Source organism: Mus pahari, chromosome 12 (assembly GCF_900095145.1).
Source record: "Mus pahari chromosome 12, PAHARI_EIJ_v1.1, whole genome shotgun sequence".
In the NCBI taxonomy this organism is placed as follows: domain Eukaryota; kingdom Metazoa; phylum Chordata; class Mammalia; order Rodentia; family Muridae; genus Mus; species Mus pahari.
The window spans coordinates 2,813,888-2,828,036 of record NC_034601.1 but is presented as its reverse complement, the minus strand read 5'-3'; the positions used below and the strand labels follow the sequence as shown (position 1 = coordinate 2,828,036).

Genomic DNA, 14,149 nt, shown 5'->3' with positions numbered 1-14,149 from the left:
CTCTCTCTCTCTCTCTCTCTCTCTCTCTATTTATTACACTGTAGGGTAGTATGGATGCTGCATGGCTCTCTTTATTTTACCTATTTATACATTTTTCTACCTACCTATCAATCTATCTATCTATCTATCTATCTATCTATCTATCTATCTATCTATAATTCAACACTGTACTGCATAAACTACCCAGAAGTTGTCAGTCCTGGCAGATAACCCAGTAGAAAGGACTGGAGATTCACACAAATGCAGCCTCTCTCCTTCAGTAATTAAGTATTCAAATTAGTCATCAGCTTTGTTGGAATGATCTTATGACAAATGACTGAAACCATGTCATCAAGAAAACTGGGCTCAGCTCAAAATCCCTCTAGCACAGGGAGCTCAATCAAGGCAGGACAGCAGTAGCCAAGGCAATATGCCTTTCTCTCACTCCATCACATCAATCCAAGGAGGTAGAATGGTGCTGCTAAGTGGGACACACGAAATGATTGGGCTAAGAGCAGACACTGGGTTAAAGCCTATGTGGATCCCTAACATGATGAATACAATAGATGCAAACCCCGGATTTATGCTTCAGTTTGAGTCAGCTAAGTGTCCACCAGAGGGTCCTAGATTTTAACTTTTCATTGTGAGCTCGTTCTTGAGTTTGTGTATGTGTACCAATATGCAAACGTGTTTCAGTGTGTGCACATGTGAGGCCAGAAATGAATGACGGTGTTGGGTTATGGTCTCCTGTGTCCACTCCACCACAGGGCTTGGGCACACCAGCACTGGGTGGGTGCTGGGCTATGTGAAGTCTTGGGACACCGTTCCAGGGGTCAGGGAGTGCAGTCTGCAGTTCTCAGGGACAGCCAGAGATGGCTCAGCGGGTCCCTGAGCCTGCAGGGAGGCTGGGGCCCTCTGGTCTTCAGGCTATGAGCACCCAGCTGTCGATGAATGCCACAATGCCACGGAAGAGCTGAGAACTGAGTAGGGGCTCGTAGGCTGGCTCTAGCCTGGGACTCATGGGGAAAGGTGGGGAGAGCTCGGGCTGGATCCCACAGGGAGGAGTGCTTGGCTTGATTGGTGAGTGGCTTGGCTTGGGCAAGTGATGGGTGAGTGGTTGCTGTGGCAGGGAACCCAGGGAGATTAGGCAGCCGGCTCTTTAGGTGAAGGCCTGGTCCATTGCTCCTCATGGCAGATCCCAATGAAAAGAGGTAGTCCATGATTTTAAAGAATTTATTGTCATGGTGGAGAGTGGCAATGCATAAACCATACCCCATTTTCTCAGGGCAGGCCTGAGGTTAAATACCTTTTGCAGGGTATTAGGTACCTCATTAAAATGGAGATCTGTCTTGGAGCTACGTGACCTGTGGTCATGTCCTCTCCCTGTGGAGGGGCTTGGGGCATTGCCCTTTCATTACCAAGGCCACAGCTTGTGGCAGGAGCCTGGTGTCCAGGAGCATGGCAAAATGCCTACTGTTCCTCAGGGTCGCCAGGGTTTTCAACCTTAGTGCAACCAGAACCCAGGCTGCTTTCACATTCCTACATGAAAGGTGTCTTTTCCAGTCACTTCTCTAACTTACTTTTTGAGACAGGGCACTGGGTGAACCTAGATTTGGCACAGTGATTTGGTTAAGCTGACTGGTCCACAAACCCCTAGGATCATGTGAAGCTCTACCTTGTTTCTGTTATCCCACCTGTGAGACATTCCCACAGGTTGCCCTGGTTAAAGTAAAGCTGCAGAAGCTTCCAAACAGAAGATACTTACTGTGAGAGAGTGAAGCTTACTTCCCCACACAGCTCAATAAACCTGTAATAGATAACTACTTATGAGCCCCTTAGCCGTAGGGAGATAGAGTTCAATGGGGAACCAAGAATCAAAAATCTGAGATTCTATTACTGATATATGTAGATCAGCAGGAAAGGACAGGTACTGTAAAAAGAAGGAAACATGGGTCAGAATGAAGTGTGATGATTTCTTGAGAAACATCCCATCATGAAAGGCAGAAAAGAGCCAAGACAAGAAGGGTTAGAAGAGTCCGACAAGATTAGATCAGAACCTAACTAACACTTCAAAGTGTTGGGAGCAGTGGCTGTAGGATCTCAGTCACAGAAAGATCAGCTGTATCTATACTTTTCTCAAGACTCAGGTGATGTGGAAGAGGAAGAAGAGCCAGGGGTGGGGTGTCTGTAAAATGCTGGCCTCTGGCTATGCCATGCCATGCCATGCCATGCCATGCCTGCACTCACAACCTCACACCAACTGTAGGGGGAAACCTGCAAAAGACCTATGCATAATCAGGCCACTTAAAATTCCAGCACAAATTTGGAAGAGACTATCATGGCCTTACCCCTAGGGAAAGAACTAGTGGCAGTTGAGAGCAAATGAAGGGTGGAGCACCAACTTGGAGGGTTGACAGTCCCCTAGGAGATGGCCCCACAGTCATGCACATACAATACACATAAACAAGACTCAACAGATTATTTCAAAAATGGTTTTAATAAAGAAAGCATGAAACTGGGAGCAAGGTATGTTTAAAGGGGTTTAGGAGAGTTGGAGAGGGCATGGGGATAGATATGAACAAGACTGATTATACAATTTTCAAATGTAAATGGAGAGATAGATCGGTTGATATAGTACATGCTATGCATTCATAAAGGCTTGTGTTTAATGCTTAGAAGCTATGTACAAAAGGCATGGGAGCATACACCTGCCCTCTCAGTGTTCAGAGAAAAACAGGCAGATCCCTGGGTCTCACTGGACAAAGAACACAGCTTACTTAGTGAGGTCCAGGTCAGAGAAAGACCCTGTCTGATAAAAACAAGGTCCAGTCTCTGAAGAATGAGACTCAAAGTTATCTTGTGCCATATACATGCACACATGTGCACATGTGCATGCACACACACACTCACACACACACACACACACACACACACATGTACGCACATGCTTACAAGGCTACTTATATAGTATGATAGGGTTGCTACTAGGGATCCATGGAAGGACAAATGAAAGTCCAAACCAACTATGTTCCTAAGTTCACAGAGCTCAGTTGGCATCAAGCTTTTCATAAGCACTTTGATTCTCAAATACAGAAAAGCATGATGAGAAGCCAACATTCCAGCCCATAGCATACCCTGACTCTATTAGACACCACCTTGAATATCCAAATCCTATAAATATTTAAAAAAACAAGTCCCTTTCACTGTGACAGATTTCTTGATTCAATCTGCCTTCTTTCTCTCCTATGAATGGAGCATAGTAATTAGACTGAAATCTTTCCATTTAATACAATGATGTCCAAGTTATTGGAAGTCTGGAGAACATCCAAATTTCCTTTCAATCTATCACTTGCATGTTATAAATGACAAATCAATATTTCTAATACCTCTCCATCTTTGTGTTTTCTGATGGAACAGGGCCAGCCCATCCTGCAAGAGATATGCAAATTGTAAAGGCTACACTTGGAGCATAATGGAATACGAACATATTTTATGGTGCATGCAGGTGGCAGGTCACCACAGTAGATGGACTCTCCCCAGGAGGTGGAGAAATAAACGCCTTTCTGAAGCTGCAAGTGTGGTAACTTGTTATGAAGTCACTTCTTCCAACTGGGAACCTATTAAAATGCTTGATTTGGGGGCAAGGACATAAAATCTCAATTAAAATTATTGTTTGTTAAAGCCAGGACTCATGCTGGCACCTGTGGAAATTTCATATAAACCAGCAGCACATCCCTATCTAAAATTCAATTATGTAGGTGCAAGACTGTAGCTGGCCCAAGACAGGATCCTTATGAAAATAATAACAAGTGGGTTACGATAATCATCCATCCTTCCTAAGATCATGGGGGCAGTAAACTGTATGGCTTCAGTACCCAGAACTGCATCTCCTGGCTTCATCAACTCATACATTTTAAGTAGCAAACCAACAATAACCAGTGAACTGAAGAAATAATGCTTTCTTACTGTTTTTTTTCCACATTAGCTCAGTTTGGAACAAGTAAAGTTCAAAATTCCCAAATGAAATATACAGAAGGATTTCTGTGTATTCTACCTTTCTAGGGATTTATATGAATACATGCTCTATAACTACTTGTCACTAGGAATAGCAGCCAACAATACATTAATATTATCAGGGCAAGGACCATCTTTATTCGAAGGATATCACACCTGGGTTCTCTTTGGCTGGTGCTTCTACTAGATACATCTCAGTACTCCAATGCTATTTCTACACCAACTCAATGCATTCTTCTTCACCACTTTACATGGACTGATTATACAGACAATAAATGGATGTCTCAGTGCATACCATAGACTAATGCCCTCTGATTTGAGGGTCCTCATGCCTCCCACTATATTCTGAAAAGTGAAAATAAAAACATATGTATCTCACCTTAGCAGGTTTTAAGAGGCCTAAGTCCAAACTGGCATCTCCATCACATGTTATATTTAGCATTATTCTTATACATATTTGTGTATGCCTTCCTGTTTATAACACTGAAATCATAAATCTTCATCTTTCACCCTATCCCTGTGACAGCAATACTCTACTACCATCAGAGAATGGTGACCCTGTGCATGAAAGAGATGCATACACCCCAGCACCTCTGCAGCCTTCACACTTTATCCTCTGTAGATATTTGTCTTCTATTTACATTTCTTCTTGTGATGGACAAGTGTATTCTCAAAGACCACAGACTGGTGACTGGTTCATTTAAAAATTCTCTGATCTTCTGACATGACTCACTGAAACATACATCAATAAAAATACTAAATTTGAATAACAGTAGAACATTTGCATTTGCATTCTGGGGACATGCCCTCAGCCCCTGTTCACCAGGTTTGCTTCAGCCTCTATTGATATTTTTTTTAAGTTTGGTTGCAGTGAAGATGGTAAATGCCAGAATACCACATCTGTAACCAAACTCCCACTTCAGAACCATTTTTAAAAACAGAAGCATAGTCAGGCTACATACAGTGTCTGACATCTATTGATAAATCTCTCTTTCACAATGCCCTCCAGTGCAACCTGGGATTCATAAGGTTTCACTGTTGGGTTTTTTTTCTCTCTCTCTCTTCACCTAGAATCCATTTGATTTCATCCAGCATACCACTAAATGCAAATGGAACAGCTGTAGCTCTGACAGTAGGAGTAAGATCATATCCCTTCATACTTCTCTAAAGTCTAATTGCTAGCCCCTGGTGATCACTACATCAGTTCCGAAGGTGTCCTTCCTAGTAAAGGAAGCAAGAAAAAAAAATTCATAAAACTCTGAGAGGTCCTTCTTTTTATCCGTGTGTCTACTGATACCCAGCACCCTGAGACAAATAACTTGCTCTGTATACTCTGAGCATAGAGAGAGAAGCCTTTCAGAACTGCTTATGATTTTTCCACAGGAGACAGATACCAAGAGGAAATGGACACATTTGACATGGTGTTCTTCAGTGATTTTAATCACACTGGCTCCTCTGTTGACAGCAGAAACTTTCTGCATTCTTATTGTTTCTAAGCAAGACCTGGGCATTGCAGCTCTTCAGATTTGGGAATCACTGTGACCATTTATGTGCATCACCCTGGTCTAGACATGGAACTCAGGAGCCAGAATGGAGGTAAGACATCAGTGGTATTGATGTGCTTGAGAAGAGAAGGGGCTTTGAAACCAGGATGGCTGTACATTGCCTATGCACTCCCTGGCAAGCTTATTGGATATAATTTGTGCCCAGAGTTACCAATTCTCTTATGGAACATTCAGATACTTTGTTTTGTTTGAATCTCTCTACATACTCCTCTTTCTCCCTCCCCTCCTCTCCAGGACCCCTCCAGGCTTGTGTCTTTATGTCATCATTATTTTCCTTTCCCTTTTCATGACTTATGAGTTCAATTACCACCCTTCCATCCTTCAAAATCAACTTTTTCCCACTCCTAGGAACCTCTCTAGCTTCATAACTTAAACCTACACCAACTTCCTCAAAAAAATGCACATATCAACAAATTAGATGTTAGGATCTACAAATGAGAGAGAGTAAGAGTGAGGGAGTGAGAGAGCAAGAGAGAGGGGGGCTGGTAGTTTGTCTTTTTGCTTTTTGAGGCAAGGATATGGGAGAAGAGCAAACCATAATGCACTGTAGATCATAGTGTAAACTGTTGCAGACACATGAAAACCAGTATAGAAGTGCCTATAATTACTAAAACTTAAACTATCATATAACCCAGTTATAAGATCTGGGCATGTAATGAGAGTACAGATAGTACTCATCCATGCTCACTGCTGCTGCTCACAATAACTAGAAAATGGACCCAGACTAGATATCCAACAACAGGTAAACAGATAGAGGGGTCAGTTAAACTCTTTGACTCAATGTTCTTATCTATCAGCTTGAAGAAATGGGAGTCCTATATTCCAGGATGGCATGCATCACCAAGAGCCTGAGTGACAGGATCAAGTGCTGCTGCTTATGTCCATACATCTCACAGAGACTCACAAAGTGTGTGAGATGTTCTTCCCACACACCAAGGTGTTGGTAACATCACTCATTTCCAGCAACACAAAGAGGGGCCAACCCTCTACACAGACAACTTGCTTAAGAAGGACTTTACATTAAACACAAAAGGAACCAGAACTTGAATCCAGATGTGAGAATGAGAACTTGCCCTATCAAATACTGTGTACCCTCCCTAGAACTTGTTCTGTCAAGTAGCTCTCTGACACTGTTCACTGGATTGTGAATGGCAGTGTAATGTTACTCGCAAATAATCAGGTTAGTATATGGAGTACTACCTCAGAAGGACTTTCTTTTTTCCCAAGGTTTATGTACCTCCTTAGATCATTGGAGATCTTGACGGTATCATTCATTAACTGAAATAAGATGCACAATAAAATATTAGAGGATAAAAATTAAATGTAGGGGATAATATCCTCTGGTAATTCTTCAGTAGACCTAAATTCATAACGTATTTCACATAATATATGCATAGATAGCTCATCTATAGGTAGATTTATGTACATATATATCACAGTATATAGGGATTTATATGCATATATACATACATACATACATACATACATACATACATACATACATACATACATACATAGAGGGGGTAAGGAAAAGAATATGAGGGGAGTGTATATATGTATGGAAGACAGAAAAGGAGTAAGGAAGAGAGAAGATAGGAGAGGCTGGACTAGATCAATATATCTCTAGCATTTATGCACAGCATGGTACTGAACCCATTATAGCATTCAATTAAATATGCATTTATTGCCTAATTGAGATGCTAGTAAATCACATCATAAATAACATCAGAATAAAAATGATTCTACTGGATACTAATTAGATACACAAGTGCAGTTAATGCAAACAAAAGCATTGCTAAAATAGTACAGTAAAAGTGTCACTACTGGTGGAAAATCCATCAGCTCACACAGCCTAAGACCTGTAATGGGAAAGAGACTTGGGAAATAGAGCCTTGTCATCAAGATGCCAGAGGTGACAGAGCATTAGAGTTTTTAACAGCTGATCACCATGTAGTAATCAGGTATGATCATGTATGTTGAAAAAATGACTTAAGAAGTTGAGGAGAGCCCAAAAACAAACAAACAAACAAACAAAAACAATCACTCAGATGAATCTGAGAATATCATTCACATATTATTCACAGGAAATCATTTGTAGCTGATACTCACAGCGTAGACAGTTCCCACAAAATCCATTTCAGCATGGGGAACAAACTGTAATGATCTGAGAGACAGGGTTAAGGGTGGTGTGGCATAGCTGCATGTAGTTTTCAAGAGAACCATATCTGACACTTTTTGAAAAGAAACAACCACAGAAACTAGTGCAAGTACCACTTGAGGAGAAATACTGCATCTTCTCGTCATGCTATACCATCCTCACGAATAATGTATATCATCCACACCCCAAATGACACAGTGCAACCTTAAGTAGGTCCATCAACATTGTCTCAAATCAGGTATGACCTTCTTTGAAAGCTCAAAGGATTCTTAGGAGGCATCATAGAGCACAGACGGGTGAGGATCTCAGAAACACAGAGGCAGAAGATGCTGGAAAGTAGTGAAAGCATCATTGGAAGTGGAAATATGTGAGCCTGCACACAGAAAAACTAGCTGGAGCCTCTGAAAGTGTATTAAAAGCATAGCTGAGGGATGGAATCTCCTTGAGCTAGACATCAATATTTGAATAGTGTTTACTGAACTCTCGTATGCTCATCCAAAGCAAAACCAGCAAGGAACGTTGTAACATCTAGGTCATACTTGTTGACCTTTCTCATGCTGCCCCTCTGTGCCATGAAAAACTGTTTACTTTATTATTACAGCTTTGCAGCCATCTGGGGAATTGAACAGAATTAGTCTAGCCCAGTTTCCTTTTCAACTACTGATTGTCAACTCAACATAGCCTATAATCACCTGAGAAAAGGAGAATCACTTGAACAATTGTTTTATCAGGTTGGTCTATGGGTGGTTCTATGGGAGATTGCCTCGAACAATAGTCAATGTGGAGGCCCTAGTCCACAATAAGCAGTATCATGCCTAGACTGGTATTCCTGGGCTATATAGGAAGGTGACCATGGGCCTCTGTGCTAACCAGAGAACAAGCCATCTAGCAAGTAAATGGTAGCCTTTATGGTTCCTGTTCTACTTTTTTGACTGTGAGTAAGTATCTTGGGTGGTAATTCTGTGTGGGGTAGCAAGCATTCTTGCTTTTAGGTTCCCTCTTTAAGTTTCTTTTTTTATTAGATATTTTCTTTATTTACATTTCAAATGTTATCCCCTTTCCTAATTTTCCCTCCCCAAATCCTCTATCCCCTCCCCCTGTTCCCCAACCCACATACTCCCATTCCTGGCCCTGGCATTCCCCTATCTTGGGGTGTAGAACCATCACAGGACCTAGGGCCTCTCCTCCCACTGATGATCGACTAGGCCATACTCTGCTACATATACAACTAGAGCCACCAGTCCCACCATGTGTTTTCTTTGATTGGTGGTTTAGTCCCAAGGAGCTCTGGGGGTACTGGTTAGTTCACATTGATGTTCCTTCTATGAGGCTGCAAACCCCTTCAGCTCCTTGGGTACTTTCTCTAGTTCCTTCACTGGAGACCCTATGCTCCATCCAACGGATGACTGTGAGCATCCACTTCTATATTTTTCAGGCACTGGCAGAGCCTCTCAGGAGACAGCTATATCAGGCTCCTGTCAGCAAGCTCTTGTTGGCATCTGCCATAGTGTCTGGGTTTGGTGGTTCTTTACAGGATGGATCCCCAAATGGGGCAGTCTCTGGATGGTGTTTAAGTTTCTACCCTGAATTCCCTATGATGAACTGGAAATGGAAAAGGTGATAACCCTTTTATTCCCCAAGTTCTTTGGGCCAGGGTTATCACAGCAATAGAACTCAAACTAGGAAATCCAAGTTTTATACCTTGTCAAAAATTTTGACCACTCTGGGTTATCTTCATTTTTCTACAACTTCAGGATAATCTGGCAGTTTTTACAAAAAAATTGATAGATGATAAATAGACAGATAGATAGATAGGTAGATAGATAGATAGATAGATAAGTAGATAAACAGATAGGTGAGAAATAATTAATATATGTGATGCCAAAAATATGTACTTTGTTCAGTAATTGAAATGTGATTATATTTATATTAAAGCTACTGGATCCAAAGAAGTAGATTCATGAGGTTTGGCATATAATGCATATCTATCTAGACAATCTTTATATTTCTGTATATTGGCTACAAAAGTTGTAGAGTCAAAATAATATATATGTATATATCTTAAGGATTTAAACACATAAAATCTTAGAGGGGCAAATCTGACCAAAAACTGTTTATGTCTTATATGTTGAAAACTAAATTAGAGGTAAAAGAAGTTAAAAAATGAAGTCAGTCCCAATGCATGTGGGAATCATATACATATGGCCAAAGACTCCCATTTCTAGGACACCTTTCTTCTATAAAGATCACAAATCATCAAACACACCAGACCTTTTTATGTATTTTTATCTGTCTATCATTATTTATTTTTGCATTTTTTTGTTTTGAACTTGAAGCCTTCTTCTATAGCTGTCTGTATTCTTTTTTCATTTTTAGCAGGATCCTGTTTTTTAGCTCTGGCTGGCCTTTGACATCGTAGTTTTCTACCTCATCCTCTCAAAGGCCGAGATTTCAGACATGTATTCTCATGCATATCTACTGTCTATCGAGCTGCCATGCTCTCTAGATTAGACCTTCTTTATGCATAGCAGAGCTCTTTTTTCCCGTAGAATATCTCTGATATACGACATCCCTATAGATATTCTATAGTTAATGTTTTTAAAAATATAAAGCATTACGTAGCACATGTTTATTCTCCATTAATTTTTTTATTATTATTTTCTTTATTTACATTTCAAATGCTATCCCGAAAGTTTCCCATACCCCTCCCCCCACCTCTGTTCCCCTACCCACCCACTCCCACTACTTGGCCCAGGCCTTGCCTTGTGCTAGGTCATCTCCATTAATTTTAACACTAGTATATGCATGTCTTTTTCATGTTTCATTGTTAAGCTCTTCGTGTCATTATACCGAAAGTGAAAATTTCACAAACTATCTAAATTGACTTTGACATCTCTTCATTCCAACCATCCCTGGCTTTGAACTGGGTATTTTTAGATCATTCATGTTTAATGTGACCATTTATATGAATATGTTTAAATCCATATTTCACTTGTTTTGTTTGTTTTATCTTTTTCTGTTCCTTTTTCTCTTTTACTGTTTACTTTTAGATTGATTCCATTCGTGTCCTCTGTGAGCTTATTAGTTGCACTTCAGTGTTTTGTTGTTTTACTGGGTTCTTTAGAGTTTATAGTATACCTAATAAAAGTGAGATCGATGGAACTTTTGATTTTGAAGTTATTATGGATTCATACACAGTTACAAGGTAACAGGGAAGGACCTGTTCCCTTTGGCTGGAGCCTGTGCCAGTGAAGTATCATGGTTGGAAACTTGACACTGACATACTGTCGTTTATACCCTTTCTTCTCATGTGCAGGGTTGTATAAGTACACTGCCATCAAAACACAGACTGTAGCAATCACTAATACCATCTCCCTCATGTTATTATTTCCTTCCCATACCAATCTGCCTTTCATCTGCCACCCTGGTAGTCAATAGTGTATTTGCCACATCAAAAGCACAAGGCAACCATTCATTCACTATTGCTCCAGTTGTCAATCACTAAGATACTCTTGATATTCATTCATATTGCTGATGTTATAAATAACAATAGCTCACACAGTTTTTGACTCTTTGAAAATTTGCTACACGCTTGTAATGTATCTTGGTCAAAGCAGCCCTCATTCCCTTATTCAATTGCCTCCAGTATGAACCCATCATATCTCTCTCCCAGTTTCATGGTCCTTTAAAGATATTTAATTATAATTATTTTAAACTCAGAGTGCATTTAGTGCTACCCTTACATACAAGGTCACCCACTGAAACTAACCCCAAACAAAAAGAAACTCTATCTTTTATCAGTCATCAATGGCTAAAATTTCCTCAGCTCAAGACTGGAGTCAGACACACTCCCCACTCCATGCAGGAATTTTGTTGTTGTTGTTGTTGTTGTTTTTTGTTTTGTTTTGTTTTGTTTTGTTTTGTTTTGTTTTGTTTTTCGAGACAGGGTTTCTCTGTGTAGCCCTGGCTGTCCTGGAACTCACTCTGNAGACCAGGCTGGCCTCGAACTCAGAAATCAGCCTGCCTCTGCCTCCCAAGTGCTGGGATTAAAGGCATGCGCCACCAAGCCTGGCTTCATGCAGTAATTTTTAACTATCTTGTTCTATTGCAGATCTTGGACATGTAATCAGACCTGCTGGGAGTCCAGGAAACAGTGGTCCACAGTACTTTCCTGAGTCTGAGCCTCTTGCATTCTTCCTGCCCTTGAGCCTTGGCAGAGGAGCCAACGTTCCTATCCTGAGAACTCACTGTGTGTGTGTGATCACACTTGCCATAGAAACATCATGTCTAGATTCTGACTCTTATAAGCATAAATGTTCCTAATAGTTAGGACAAGAATTTTGTGTGTGTGTATGGGATATAAGTTTTCATTTAGGGATATAGATGTCCAGAGTACATTGTTGGTTCACACTTTTAAATATAAATTACTGTCTTAGAGAAACTACCAGGTGATTTTCCAGGAGGATTTCACCATTTTACATCCCAACCAGAAATACAGAAGACAGCTTCTGCTGTAAGCACCAGTAAATCCCTTTACTAAACTCACATATGTGTGATGATACCTTGTTATATTCTAAATTTGAATTTCTACGCTAGCTGGTGAAGGTAAATGTCTATGTTGGCGGCTCTTAAGTATTCTCTCTCGACACATGTCTCATGAAACTCTATATTTTTGTTGTTTTAATTGGATTCAAGAGGTATAATATTTACTCCTGTAACTACCTGCTAAAGAACCATCTGGATTGGAGGCCAACGGCCTTTCCACGTCCCAAGGTGATGTGTAAACCATTCCAAGTCTCAATGTAGATGATTCAGTCCTGGTCACTTCATAGTTGGGCAGCTACATTCTTCCACTGAACGATCCACAGGTGGGAAGACAGGTTCATGTGTCCCTCAGCTGATGCCTGTCTGCAGTGACATCAAAGTAGATGTCTTCACAAACACAACAAGGTGGTCAAATATGGCAGGTTTCACTTTGGGCTAAATGTCTTCTTCAAACCAGGGCCAGAGGAAACTTCAGTTAAAGTAGTCAATGGAAATGTACGTGATCAAGAAACTGTATTCACAGGTCAGATCGTGCTGATATGGATTTGGTGATGAGAACAATTGCAATCTAAATACTAATTATCAAAGCTATACCACATCTGGTAATTTTCAGCATTGAAGTCCTGGAATACCTTATTACATACACATCTAACTTGTTTCCTTTTATTGAGTGACATATAAAGAAAGACACTGCATGTTTAAAGTTCACTTCTTATATTTCTTTTTTTTAACAGCAATTTATAAATACAATTATTTCTAGAATGCATTCTTATATCCTAAATTTGTTTTCTAGATGAGTACTTGGTTACTTGGTGAAGGCTCTGTGTGTGTGTGTGTGTGTGTGTGTGTGTGTGTGTAATATTGTGGTGGTTTGAACAAAAATGCCCCCCGTTGGGTCAGAGGGAGAACACTATTAGGAGGTATGCCTTTGTTGGACTAAGTATAGTCTTATTGAAAGAAGTATGTCACTGGGTGGTGGGCTTTGAGGTGACAGAATCTCAAGCCAGACCCAGTTTCTCACTCAATTTACTTGGTACCTGTGGAACCATATGTAGAACTCTCAGCTCTTTCTCCAGCACCATGTGCCCCTGCATGCTGCCATGCTTCCCACCATGATGATAATGGTCTAAACTTCTGAAATGGTAAGCCAGACCCAATTAAATCTCTCTTCTTTTGTAGCAGTGGCTATAATCATGGTGTATCCTCATTCCTCATAGCAATAAAACCCTAAGGAGATATATATATATATATACATATATATATACATATCTCTATATATATATTGGATATATGATATATATAGTATATAAAGGATGGAACCATCATACTGTGCTGAATGACAGGCAGTTCCATCCCACTCTTTTTTAGAGAGAATCTAACTGTACCACCAACTACAGTACTAGCTTCAAACTTCTACAATTTTTAAAAACTTAAGAAATGTGTTCTATTCTTAGATTCCTGAGAGTTCTGGATAGGTAACAATTTGCCATGTGGGAACCAGCACTATCTTTAAGACTCTAAAATTTTTCTTTAAGCAATCAATAGAGTAGATGCATTGATTTCCAGATATTGAACTAGTGTTGCACACTTGAACTCCCTATTCAATGAGAGCATATATTTATTTTCCTATATAGTTAGAATGTGTGAAAATATTTTAAGTATTTTATGCCAATGTTCATGAAGTATATTTGTCTGTCGCATTCTCTTTCCTTGTTATGTGATTTTTCTCTGACTGGTTTCATTAAATAAATTAGGATGTGCTATTATCTAGAAGGCAATTATTAGTCATCATTGTAAATAATATACAATTCTTCAGGGAAACCATCTAGATACTTCCTTTTTGACAAAAATTGCCAGTAGTGAATTTTATTTATATGTCATGCAGATC

At 40.0% G+C, this 14,149-nt stretch overlaps 1 protein-coding gene across 22 annotated transcripts in view; it reads right to left on the bottom strand.

The window, feature by feature from the left end:
* Positions 1-14,149, bottom strand: part of Rbfox1 (RNA binding fox-1 homolog 1) — a 1,661,838-nt gene that overhangs the window by 841,224 nt on the left and 806,465 nt on the right. The gene's annotated exons all lie outside the window — the stretch shown is intronic.